General features: G+C 54.0%; 2 long non-coding RNA genes across 2 annotated transcripts; one reads left to right on the forward strand and one right to left on the reverse strand.

Moving 5' to 3' along the window:
* The first annotated feature begins 2321 nt into the window (after nucleotides 1–2321).
* On the forward strand, nucleotides 2322–5724 carry LOC129406520 (uncharacterized). Its single transcript, XR_008631065.1, has 3 exons — nucleotides 2322–2754; nucleotides 3021–3274; nucleotides 3781–5724. It is a non-coding gene; the product is annotated as an uncharacterized LOC129406520 (long non-coding RNA).
* LOC129406521 (uncharacterized) lies at nucleotides 3749–11961 on the reverse strand. Its single transcript, XR_008631069.1, has 3 exons — nucleotides 11539–11961; nucleotides 10313–11326; nucleotides 3749–3864 (listed from the first exon to the last, which is right to left on the reverse strand). It is a non-coding gene; the product is annotated as an uncharacterized LOC129406521 (long non-coding RNA).
* Between the last annotated feature and the right edge of the window lie 1677 nt (nucleotides 11962–13638).

The raw sequence follows: 13638 nt of genomic DNA on the forward strand, positions 1-13638 counted from the left end.
AGGTGCCCGCGGCGGCCCAGCTGCCTGGACCTCTCTCCTCCCCGGGGTGCGCTCCCCTGCCCCAGGCGACCCACTTGGGTGCCCAGTTGGCCGCTGGAGCAAGGGTTTCTCCAAAGCCAGCGAGCCGAGTCGAGCCACCGGGAGAATTGAAGAGGAGGAGGAGGAAGAGGAGGAGGAGGAAGAGGAGGAGGAGGAGAAGGAGGAGGAGAAGGAGGAGGTGGAGGAGGAGGTGGAGGAGGAGGAGGAGAAAAAGGAGGAGGAGCAGAGAGGGAGGAGGAGCCGCCGGCCGCGGGCCCAGCCGCGCGCAAAGCTCTCCAAGAGCGCGCCGAGCCCAGCCCCGGCTCCGCAGTCAGCGCCAGCCAAGCGTCCGCGCCTTTTCTACAGCCGCGCCTGACATCACGTCCTGCCGCCGCGCCATTGGCCGCCCAGCACCCCTGGCCCTGGCAGCGCGTGCTCCGGGAAGGCGGGAGACCCGAGGGGAGGGGAGAAGAAGGGGAGGAGAGGAGCGGCGAGCGGGTGGGAGCTGGTGGGTGAGGCTGGAGGGAGGGGGGACGGAGAGCGCGGGGGGTTGGAGTTTTTAAGCTCCCCAACAGTTTCCTGCGATTTCTTTCCAAGGGAAAATGACACCCTCTCTCCGCCGGCTCCATACTAAGGAGGCGTAGCCAGAGGATGCTTGAGGAGGTCTCACTCCGGACTCCCCTCGGCCGGAGCCTGCGGCTAAGGAGGCCCCGGGCAGAGCCGCGGGAGTCCTCGGCCGCTTCCCGTCGAGCTCCGCCTCCGGCCCGGGGCCCCACGCCTCGGGCTGAGAGCATCGCGCCGCCCTCCTGGGGACCCCGCTGAGCCGAGGAGGGAAGAGCGGGTGGGAGCGCCGGCTCCCCGGGAGGGAGGGCGCTCGGCCGGCACTCCCTGGCTACCTGCGCGCTAGGACCCAATTATTAGACCAGCGTGTAGCGCTTTCTGACTCTCTGGAGCCTGAAAGAGTGGGTTGGGTGAGCGGGGCTTTATGAGAAGCCATGGGTTCGAATCCTAGTGGTGCTGATTCACGTACAAAGTAATGACAGGCAAGTAGATTTAATTTCTCCTTAGCCTGTTCCTGAGCTTTACCAATGTGGGGAGGCGGAAACAGAGAACCCCCCCAACCACATGCTAAGAAAGGGAAAAATTGTGGAGGTAAAAATGTCTGCTCTATAGTAGGTGCTAAGCAAAGTTTTCTTTACTGTTCCTCTTCCATGTCCTCTTTCCTGTTAAAAACTTTCCCACTCTGGATACCAGCAATATCGCCCAGTTCTGAGTGACCACAGGCCCCTCTCATGGTGCAAGGTGCATCATGCTACAACCAGGGTGCCATGGGGTACGGACCACATGTCCAAGGACAGGCACCTCGGCCTGCCCGGGAAATCCCAAGCCACCCCAGCCCCCAGCCTTCAGGCTCAATCTAGAGTCTTTGTGGGTGTCTGGTGAAGGCAGGGCTTAGGAAATAAGTGATGGTGGAGAAAGGTGGAAGGCACAAGTCCCTTTCAGACTTCAGTTCCTACCTCTCTGGTCTGCATTGTGGGGAGAAAATCAGTCTCTGAAGTTTCTCTTCCTGAACACAGCCGGAGGCAGCCTTAACCCTACTAGCCTCCACATGGGGTCTGTAACTTTCAGGCAGAAATAAATATGTGTGCCTTGTTTTTAATGCCTGCATGAAAATGCACGTGTCCATCTCTGCTGGCTGGACACGGCTGATACAAACCTCGAAAACCATCTGAGCTGCTTGGGCTGCTGTGCATCTACCAGTGTATGTGTGTTTGTGTGTGTGTGTGGGGGGGGGGGGGTAAACTCAGGGTCCAGTGCCAGGCGGGAGGATGCAGTGGTCCCTCCACCTTAAATTATTCCGTGCACTGCTCAGACACTTCCACCTAAGCCCTCTGCATGTGTATTGCAAAAGCTCCTGAGCTTACACAGGATGTACACGCTGCACACGCGCACAGATGCCCCAGCGCGGTGAGGGAAGGATCATAAACCCACAGACGCGCCCGCCTGCCTGTTCGCAGGACTTGGGCTTGGGCACCCAGGCACGCGGACGCCTACACCACTACACAAGCCTGTTTCACTGACGCATCTGGGCCCTTTTCTTTCAAAGAAAGTGGGGAACGAAAACCTAATCTGGGAGTCACCGGGGTTCATCTGGAGGTCGCCCAAGGTGTAGAAAAAAAAAATCTCTAAGAACGCAGGACCGTTGTCCCGGGCGCAGTTGGGCGCCCAGCCTGGGTGAGGTCAACCCGGCTGAGAGAACTCGAGAAACTGAAGCCTTTAGAAGCGGGGGTGGGGGCGGGGGAGGGGGTGGGTGCACTCCAGAACTCTTGAGTCTGCGTCCGAGGAAGGGGGAAACTCATCCTGCGGCTCTTCACCCCCTCCGCCACTCCCCCTCGGGACTGAACGTGATCCGGCCGCCACCTCTCAGGCCTGCGTCCCACGCGCCCCTTCGGCGCGGACCCCCAGAATCCCGGGCCGCGCGCGCCGGATGGAGCCCTCCGAGTCGCGGTTGGGGCGCGCTCCTGTTCTCCAGAGGCGCCAGCGCGACTCGCATCCTTGGCCCGGCGGGATGCGGGTGCGCGGGTCCGGGGCTCAGAGGCCGGTCCCTTTAGCTGAGTCTCCCCGCAACCCAAAGGAGGGCGGAGGAGGGGGGCGAGGGACGTCACCCAAGCGCGGAGCCGGGTCCGCGGAGACTAAACAAGGAGAGGAACAGGCTGTAAACACACATCCTGACACGTGAGTGACATTTACACGGTGCGAGCAGCCGCGCCGCCGCCGCCGCGGAGGGGGAAGGCAGGAGGTGGTGGGGTGGGGTGGGGGGGAAGGCGCAGCGCCCGCAGGTAAACGGAAACGGCGGCCCCTCCCCCACGGGGGGGCACCGAATCCCTGAGTCCCTCGAACTTGCTTTTTTTTTTTTTTTTGGTGGGAGGTGACAGGTGAACGGGATGCAGGTCTGGCTCCCCTCGCCGCTGCCTACCTCCCCACCATCTGCTTCCTCGCAGACAAGCAGACCCGGCGCATAATGAGGTAGCAGCCTCCAGCCGGCCACCGTGACTAACTCAGAACAAAAGCGCTCCCTCCACGCCTCTCCCAACAAAGGGGCCACCAGTCCCGGCGCTCCCGAAGGCTGCGGGGCTCCCGGCTGCCGGCTTCGCGGAGCTGTCGCGCGCAAACTTCGCGGGGCTCCCGGGGCTGCAGGCGCCACCGAGCCGGGGCCGCGGAGGGAGGAAGCCACATGCCGCCCCGGAGAGAGAAAGTGAGGACGGGCCCGGCGGACACGGGGGAGGGGGGCGCGGGGGTGGGATGGGGGCGGCATGGGGGCACCCGAGCGCCGCGGAAAGAGGGTGATTGATCAGCGCGCCGTGCCCGGCGCTCGGGCCCGTTATTAGAGGCGGCTAAAGCAGAGCCGCGCAATAACCTTCGAATCGCCAACTAATTGACGCTGCGGGCGACTCCTTCATTGTGCGCGCTGGTTTTATGTCTTCATAGCCGGTGATTGACAAGGTGTAATTAGTCATCTCACTCGGTGATAAACATGGGCACCCTCCTCCCGCGGCATCAGGCCGTGTGTACCAGCAGAGGAAGCGATAGTTGACGCTGATATACCATTAAATCAAAATGAAGACGTTCAGAAGTGTGTGTTTGCTGTGACGCTCTGATGGTTTATTTCTCAAATACGGCACCAACAGATTTACTTGATTTGCAAGTTAACTACAACATTAACTGGTTTTATTTATTTTGCCTCTTCTTTCCTCTTCCTAGGCAGGGATGTTGCTTTTGGAGAATGTGAAGACAGTTTGCTTCTTGACAAGCGAGCGAGCCGGCGCCCAGATTTCTGCAGCCTCTCTGAATCTCCCCGAGAGAGGAAAAAACGCAGGCAGAGAGAAAAAAAGGCGGATTGGGAGTCACAGGGTAGAATTCTGGAACAGGGTGGGGGTAGCCGGTCTCTGGACCCCCAGAATAGCGGCTCTGCTCCCCCAACCCTGTGGCTACTTAAAATCCTGGAACTCTGTGGGGGATTGGGGCTGGGAACGCTCCTTGGATCATCACTGCAAAGAAGGAAGAGGAGAAAACAGTATTTCTCCTCTGCCTGCCTGCAGAAGGGGCCTTGTTCTAGAAGCTGTTTGGCTGCAGACACGGGCCGGTTGCTTGCCTCATTCTCTGAGAAAGTGGAATGTCTCTCCTTGCACCACTCAGCAAATTATACTCCTAGCTTTCCAAAGTGGGTCTTGCTTAGGGCTGTGTGTGTGTGTGTGTGTGTGTGTGTGTGTGTGTGCACACGCGCGCACGCGCGCACGCGCGCCCTTGCATGTGTGTGCCTGTGCCCCTCTACAGTGAGGCCAGGGCAGCTATAGGGTTGCCGCTGGTTCCAGAAAACTGGTTGCGGACAATTTTTAAGGGAGAGGGGGGCGGGTGGGTGCACCATTAGCTGAGCTCCTTGGGGTCACTGTCTTCTGCCTTGAAGATGCTTCCATTCAGGAGATGGCTGGGAAGGATCAGAGCCATATGCATCTGAAGGCCCACCTTCTGGCTATCTCATATTCCCACCCCCCAGGAATCCTGGGGAGGTGGGGTATGCTTCTTGCACTTAACCCTTCTCTCTGTGGTTTGTATAGCAAGCAAAGGGGGTGGTGATTCCTTTGAAGGAATGTGAGTTTGTAGGCATCTTAAGAAAGGAAGGGGGTGAGGCTGAATGCTAGGAGTGGCAGTAGAGACCCTATCTTTACCCTGGACCTCCTCGCCTTTGCCCTTTTCCAAATCTCCCCCGGCCTCCAACAGCAGAGGGAGGGGAGTGTTTTATGTTGATGCATAGGGCTGTCAGATAGCAGCAATGCAGCTCGGGCATGCCTCCCTCTTTATAATATCAGCTCATTGCCTTGGTCACACTTACCAGAAAATCCATCGCTCACCATCATTGACAAAAATCAGGAAGGCCTAAAGTGTGTGTTAAAACCCCACCTGTGTGCCTGGACCAGAGGGCTAGCTCCATCCCGGGCAGACAAGAGCCCCGTTCCTCCTCCTCCTCCTCCTCCTCCTCCTCCTCCTCTCCCTGCAGCAATCTGAACAATTCTGAAGCCACCTCCCAGGGCCTCAGCTGAGTAGGTTGGGGAACTAACCAGGGGCCTCTCTCTAGGGCCCTGTTAAATGCACAGAAAAAAAAAATGAACCGCAAAGTGTGAATTTCAGGTTTGAACATGATGCGTCAGGAAGCATGCGGGCTGGCAGCCCTTCCCCTCCTGCTCGCCTTTCGGTAGCAGGAATTAATATTGTATTAAATGTTATGGGAAAGTAAGGGCTGCGGAGAGGAATGTGCTCAGATGCAATTTTGTCAAGGTTTTTATCTGTGATTATGATTCCAGATGTAGGAACTCCCCGAGGAGGAAGTGAGGGGCTGCTGGCGTGTGACATGTGTTTTAAGGTGTTTGCCAGTGTTTCTCAAAGTGGTGACAAAATGTTCAATTTTATGACAGGGGAGCGGCAAAAGAAATATTAATACTAGGTCAGAGATTGTTCACCTCAGGGGGAAAGATTTACCGCTTATTGATTAGGGTGGGGGAAAGTTTGTATCTAGGACCTGCTTAAATAAAAAAGCACATTGTCCACAAAGCAAATTGGTCAGATAAGATTATTCTTAAGGAACCATTGTTACTAAATACACCCTAACTAACTGCATCACCCCTCCTTCTAATTTCCATGCAAGGATGTAAATTGCCTGGGAAGCAAAAAAAAAAAAAAAGTAAATATTGCAACAAGATGTCAATTTTGCTTCAGTTGGTATAACCGCAGCCAGTTCCCCCAGGCAAATGTCTTTTTAATCTAATCCAGAATACTACCTGGTCCAAGAAGGGCCCTTCTGCTAATCGGATTGCTTTTTTAGGGTGAAGCACAAATGATGACAAAACATTTCTTCACCCAAGGAGCCACATTTTGCTGAAAAGAAGGACGGGGACTATTCTGCATGAAAAACCTGCGTGTCTCACCTCCCGACAGTGTAGCCCAGAGATACTTTTGAATCTATATGCCGTTGAGGCTGGAAATCTCTCAATCCTGAGAGATTGCTGCCTCACTCAAAGGCATTTCAGCCACTCCTCTTGACAGCAGAACCCTCCCAGCTGTCCCCCCTCCCCCCCCAAAAAAAACCCCTGGATCTCCAAGCAAAAGTTTCCTTGTAAACCTTTGATAAGCTTCTCCATCGATGGGGGTGTAAGTATTCCCCCAGAACAAGAAGAGGGAGTGTTGGCAGAGCACACTTTATTTGGCTGCTCCTGGGTGTCCAAAGTGGACCAGTTTTTCTGGTGGCATCGCATCCAGGACCCAGAGCTCCGAGCCCACACAAATGCAGCTTTTCCTTAATCCAGGCTAAAGAATGTTTATTTTGGCTTCTCTACCGCTGGCACTATTTTACCATCACAAAACATACTAGGCTCCTAGCAGGATTGTACCTTCCCTGGAGAATAGAAGCTTCCTTCCTAGAGACAGGAGCAGAATGCAGGATATTTCTGAGGGAAACTGGTGGGGGGGGAGGGGGAAGGAGTGGCGGTCACCATCTAGGCACTTCCCTGCGCCCAGAGATAGAGACCCTTCCCTTAGACCAGCCCAACTCAGCTGTTGTCCTCTGGGAAGCAGAACTAAATGGTCTCTTGAGGTATGGAACGAGTCCTTTTCCACATAAACTTTTTACTGAAGTCCCAGCCTCCCCCTCCAAACACATTTTTATTCTTCTATTCATCAAAAACAACCAAGATCCTATTGATTATCTTTGCATGAATGAAAATCATTACAGTGCCTTGCAAGTAGGTGGGAAATTCGGTTGCCTACCTAGTCACACTTTGGACTCCCCCCCCCCCCAGACCCATCTTCTCAGGCAGGAAGAAAGTCAAACCAAACCAAACCAAATCTCCAGACACTTTGCAAAATAAAGCCCAGACTGCTCAGTCAGAAGTGCTCAGACAGCGCCCTTTGCAGGCAGAGTTGGCCTCGGGTGACAGAAGCGTTCCAGGCCAACACTGTCATCTGACCTAGGTTTCGATTCTGCTTGTGTTGTATCCGATGAGCCCATCCGAACTGACTCTGAAAGAACCGCAGCAGTCCTGACAGTAAAAAAGGCAGGAGGACCATCAGCTCTGTTTGGAATTTCCCAGCCAGCGGGCCATTTTAGCTAGCATCTCCATTTCTGGGGGCTGCCATAATTAGAGCGATCTATTTTGCATTTACTTCTCTTTGCAAGCACTACATTATTCACTCTTTCCTGTGCTTATTAAACAGTGCCACCTGCACCAAATTCAACAAAGCTCTTCCATCAGTCAGGCCAGCTAAGGATCTCGGAACCATATATTATCATTAATTGAAGCTCAATTGAATAGTTGAAGATTGAGATAGGAGTAAAAGCATCACCTTTTCTGCTTTGTGCCATATATTTTTTTCCTAAATTGTCATCTTTTACACCAGTCGTTTCATTCTCTCTGTACAGTTTCAAGGAGCAATTAGCAAGTCTTTTACTTAATGAACGAGTCCCTCTGTGACACCAAGGTGCCTCCAGCACAAATGTCCTCCTTCATAAGGTACTAGCAAACACAGTCAATATTTTGTCACCCAAATGCCTTCAAAGCTGACCACCTCCATAGCCCCAAAGATATACATGTGTATAGCCCCCAAAATATATATGTATGTATATATATATATATGTATACATACACACACACACATACACACATAAAAGCCAAGAGCTAGCTCGACAAGTCTAGGAAGTAGAAGACAATTTTCAGGAAACCAGCCATAATCTGAATGGAGAGAGAAGTAACAGAAGGAAAGAAACCAGAGCGGAGAGAAGAGAAGAAAAGACAACAAGAATATTTCTAGTTATCAGTGGGGAGAGGAAGGTACAGAAACTTTCTAGCTAGGATGGGACCATCTCTGAGCTCCAGCAATGCTCTAACAAACTCCCCCTCCAATTCTCGATGATTTTACACATTATGTGGAACCTCTACCCTGCGAGAGCCTTGCTCTTTAAAAAGCTTCCTGCTTTGTTCAAAATACTGCTTATCTTTGGCATTGTCGACAGCTCTGCATCTGGGAGAGATTAATTAAGTGATAGGTCAGGCACAATGAGGTGAAAGGGCACGTCCACCCAATAATCGGGACTGATTCATCCATTTCTGGGTGGATCAACTGTTTTTGAGGGATGCCAATTTCAGTCCTACTTCCAGAGAGGATTTATCAATAGGAATGCCTGAGCTCCCCTCTCACCCCATCCCAGGGAGAGGTTTTAAGCTCTAAAAGATTTTTTTTCTGCAGATAGAAATAAATGTAAAAGCTCTACTCTGTCTTTTTAAGATGTGAGACCAAAACAACTATAAATGGTCTCTTATGCTTCAGTTTTGCCTATCTCTGAGAAGGCTGATTTTCTTATATGTGATCCTTCTCTAAAATAGCTAATTGGAGGATTTACAAATAACACTGCTCTACAACATCCTAAAATGTATTTTTGTAAAGTTTGCTTTCTCTCCTCTCCCTCCCCAACTGTTTCTCATTGTCCCTTCCCTTCTAAGTCCACTTTTAATTTCTAGAAGGCAGGGTGGCGGGGGGGGGGGGGGGGGGGGCGGGAGACAGACAGAAAGAGAAGAGAGAAAATGAAAGAGAAATAGAGAGGCTTTCTTGGTGTCGACTGGATTTTTCCAGACCAATTAGAGGTTATCTTTAAATCTCCATCCCCACCCCTTTCCACACCTTTCTAAATAGATCTTTAGCTTAGTGAGGAAATTAGTTAATTGGGAAAGGCCATGGGCCCAGATCACCCTTTTCTTAACTAGAAGGATTTTAAGGACCCTAGGCTCCACTCCCAGAAATAACACCTCCCCATCTCTTCAGCAGCATGTCAGTCAGGCTAGGTCAAAGTTATGTTGTGTGTGAGTGAAAGAAAGAGACAGACAGACAGAGACAAGAAGACGAAACAGAGACAGCGAGAGAAAGAGAGACAGAGAGACTTACAGAGAAGAGAGATTGACAGAGAGAGAAGTAAATTCCCAATCAGCTTGTGAGTAAACCTCAAGTAAAGTGATTTTTTCCTTATTAGATCCCAAACAAAAACACTTGGAATATTTTCACTCCATTTTTGAAAACCCAGGCAAATGAGGTTCACATTTTTCAAAGTATCGTTCTGGAGAAGAGAAATAATCAATGATTTGGATATTTGGCAATTGACTGGCCATTTCCCCTCTCCAAAGAAATGAAAAATGCCAGTTTCTGAACCATTGAAATCTTGAAATCATCTGGGAACTATCTATATTTATATAAGTGAGCAGAAATACTTAACAGCTTGATCAATAGCCATTGACCGTCAGCGCCCTCACACCATAACATGCTTGGCTTGATCATGTATATTTGATCATCAAAAAAATTCAAAGCATCTTGCAGTGCTGCATCAAGCTTCCCATAAAATAGTCTGCATTTTCCTGTGCTCTGTTTCTCCCTTGCAGCATTTATCTATCCATCCATTCATCTACTCCATCTACTCTCTCTCTCTCTCTCTCTCTCTCTCTCTCACACACACACACACACACACACACACACACACACACACAAAACTCTCTTCCTGGAAAATTTATTGCTCATATATTTGATGAAGAACAAGGTAATTAACTGTGAGGCTGTACATCTGGGCGGCACTCCATATCTATGGCAATAATAAAACACTTTTCCCCCATTTTAACAGAAGAAAGACTAGTCCTGCCCACAGATTCAGAGCACCCCAGGAGTCTCCCATCTGCAAAGCCTCCCTGTTATAAATCGTGCCTCCCTTTTAAGTGAATTGTTCGTACAATTGCACCAAGAGGCATCAAGTTTATCTGTGCAAAAGCATCTTTGGAAAAGCCTGTCCCTTTTCAGCGCTTTCGCATCAGCTCTTTGGGGTTTGAAACAGATACGGTTGGTTCCCCGCCTCTAGCCTGCGTGGCATCAAGCAGGAAGAAGGATTGTAAAGACAAACAGGTAGGGGAGGTGGGTTGGGGGTTCCCCGGGGCTGGCACCCTGAGCACTGTCAGAAAGCCCAGCACTCTGTATAAGGACCTGAAGCCTTTTTCAATATTCTGGGCCCCAAAGGCTGGCTCTGAGTTTGTCCATAAGGCATTGCGGAATGGTATGTCCAAACCACTCCACGAGTCTGAGTCTGGTCACAGCAATACCAGCTGGCAAGCCTGCTCCAAGCCCTTCCCCCCCCCCCCCAGCACAGACTTTTTAACACCAACCCCAGAGACCACCCCCATCACCCCCACCTCCAGACAGCAAAACAAATTACCTGCACAGCCTCCCATTTCGGGGGTCCCCTGCTCTGTCTTCCAAACTGTGCCCAGGACAAATTACTCGGGGTCCTTCCTTCTCAAAGCAGCAGCATTTACACTGAGGCTCCCCTCCTTTATAGGGGGGGGGGAGTTCCTATGATAATATGTGTAATATGATATGGAATGACAGAATGCATGACAGTTGCCCATTATACAGAGAAGTCAGTCAAAGGACAGAGGGGACATTTGGATAATTACCATCCATTGGCTAGTCAATCACGGGAACAGAGAGAAACTGCACAAAACCCACAATGGAGTTGGGAAACAAAAGAGACCCGAGCCAGACTCGGGATTAACCGGTCTAAAGCGACCTAAATGCTTTTGTATCTGAAGAACCGAGGCTCCGGATTGGCCCCCTCGCCGCCCAATCCCAGGGAACTAATTGCGGGGATCAGACTTAAAGCTCTCCCTCCTTCCCCCCTTTCTCTTTGTAGACTGCTCACCACGCAGAAAAAAAAGGGGGGAAAAATGATTTCTCTCTGTGTTCATTAAACTACTTTAAAGTTAAAGGAGTGGGGGAGGGTGGTCCCTCAGCGCAGAAACTGGGAACCTGCCGCTTTGGAAAAGGCTGGTACCAGTATCAGCGGACCCCAACTCTTTGTGTTGTTTTTTATTTCCCCCCTCCCCGGGGTGCGGTCTCTACTTCTGCCCTGTCCACCTGGGCTCAGGCTGGGCAGCTGCGCGGGGCTGGAGCCCGAGCGAGGCCCGGCTACCCCCCTACAATAAGCACAAGGTCCACCCCTTAGTCCAATTCGGCATCTTCAACTCCAGTGGGGCGAGGCGGTCACTGAGAACGGGGGAGTCCCGCCCGGCCAAGGAAGGCTGCTAGGAAGGAGAGAGCATCTCCTTCTAACAGGGAGAGTGAGGAAGAGGAGGAAAGCGTCGATTTCGGCAGGGCAGATGCTCAGCGGGGTGGAAAGCAGGAGGGGACCCCCTTTTCTGGCGGAGAAACAGAGGCCAAGAGGCGGACCCTGCAAGGAGGAAACCGGGGCTGTCAACTTGGAGACGCTCGGAGAGGGAGACGAGACAGGAGGAGAATTCCAGAAAAGATACCCGTAGGACGGGGCCCAGGACGCACGGACGCCGCTCCCGGCTCCCTCCGTCTGCCAGCGCCCCGCCCGAGTCCCCCGGTCGCCCGCTCGGGGTCCAGTGCGCCCCGGCCGGGCGGGGGGCTCCCGCTTACCTTTCCGCGTCCTCTGCGGCGGGGTGTGGCCGGTCCGGCTGGCGGCCCTGGGCCGGGGCGCGGGGGGCCGGGGTGACGGGGAGCGGCAGGGTGAGGGCTGGGGGCGCGGGCACCGTGCCCGAGGGGGGCTCCGGGGCCGCGGGGTGCGGGGCTTCGCTGAGGAGCGGCGGTGTCGGGGCGCTCCAGCCTGCGCCGCGGGGGCCCCCGCAGCCGGCCGAGCCGGGAGGGAGGCCCGGGCTCCCGGGCGGCCGGGGACGGGGCGGGCGGATCGGGGTGGGGGGGGGTGCGGTTTTGTCGCCGCGGCTGACAAATCAATCAGGGCCGGCGAGAACCGGGGGGCTGCACGGTCGCGGCGCCCCCTCGGCCCGCGCTGCCAGCTGCGGGTGTGCGCGCGGGGCGCCGGGCTGCGGGCGCGAGCGGCGGGGGCGGGGGGCGCCGCGGCACCCCGTGTCCCCTACCCGGCCCCCGCCCCGCGCCGCGCGGGCCCCCCGGCTCCGGCCGCATCGCCCCCGTGCCCGTGCCCTCCGCGCGCTCCCCGCGAGCCCCCCAGCTCCGCGGCGCGCTGCTCCCCCGTTTCTCTTTCGATCCGTGCCGCTCGCGCTCCGGCCGCTCTCTTCCCCGGCGCTCCCCCCCCCATGTTCTCCCCCTCTCTCTCTTCTTGCCACCCCCTCTCTCTCTCTCTCTCTTTCGCCTCCGGAGGGGCTCGCTGTCCCCCCCTCCTAAGAACCGAGATTCCTGCTCGGAATCCGACCTCCGACAAGCCACTTCCCCCATCCCAGCCCCGTCCCTTGTGGGGGGTTAGCAGGGGTGCGTTTGACGGGTAGGAGCCCGAGGAGGGGCGCTCCCCGGGCCTGGTTCCCCCACCCCCCAGACCGCCGCTGCCACGCGGGCAACTGCCTGGCCCCCCCCCCCGGGGTCACCTGGGCTCCACCTGTGCCCCCCAAAATTAGGGTCCTAGCTTGAAAGACCAAAGTTAAACATCCAGAGGCCAGTAGCAGATGAGGTCCTGGTTACCTTTAGGGTCCTAAAGTCCTTCCTGGCAGCCTCTGTGGTGTCCACCCCGTCCAGGGCACAGCCCAGGGCTGGATCCAGCATCTCAGGCTGGGTCACCTTCTGGTTCTTCCCTTGGTGACCCCAGTGGAGGGGAGTGGAGGGGGTACCCTATCCTATTCAGACACCAGAGAGGAGGAAGCTGATCCTCTCTGCCCAGCTGCCCCCTGCCACACACGCCCTCACACTCACGCGCACACACACACACACACACACACACACACACACACCCTCACACACACACCCTCACACACATACGCACACTCACACAAACTCACCAACACATTCTCACACTCACACACAACCTCACAAACACAAACATACACTCACACCGAGACGCATTCTCCCAAACATGCACACACCTTCACACAAACACACACATTCTCAGACATTATTACCAACACACACGTATTCTCACACTGACAAACACACACATATTCTTCTTACACTCTCTTACAAACACTCTTGTACTGTCACACATACACACCCTCATTCATAAGTACGCTTTCACAAAACTCTCACACCCATACACACACAACACACACACACACTTTCACATATATTCACAAGCTCCTACACTCACAGCACTCACGCACTCTGACAGACTCACTCACACACACTCACACGTCCTCACATGCATACACACTCACTAGGAACAGCTTTGAAGCTTCATGTATGCTTCCCGGATGGGATGGAGTGTGACTTCAGACAGATGTGGGCTCTGGGAGCCGCACCCCGTCCTTCCGGGGCTGTGAGATGAGCTCCCACTTATGCATGAAGGGCCCGCCTATAGGCTACTCATTCTGTGTAGCATTTAGCCAACAAATGCTCCTTGAACACTGGTCACTGCTGGGGCTGAGGCTGTCAGACAGTGGGTAGAGGGCTTGCTTTGCATGCAACCGATCCAGGTTCGAGTCCCAGCATCCCCTATGGTCTCCGGAGCCCCCCGGGAGTGATCCTTGAGTGCAGAGCTGGGAGTAAGCCCTGTGCGTTGCTAAGTGTGGCCCCCAAACCAACCAACTAACAAAACCACAACATCTTGTCTCTGCC

The sequence above is a fragment of the Sorex araneus genome, chromosome 1, assembly GCF_027595985.1.
Source record: "Sorex araneus isolate mSorAra2 chromosome 1, mSorAra2.pri, whole genome shotgun sequence".
NCBI lineage: Eukaryota > Metazoa > Chordata > Mammalia > Eulipotyphla > Soricidae > Sorex > Sorex araneus.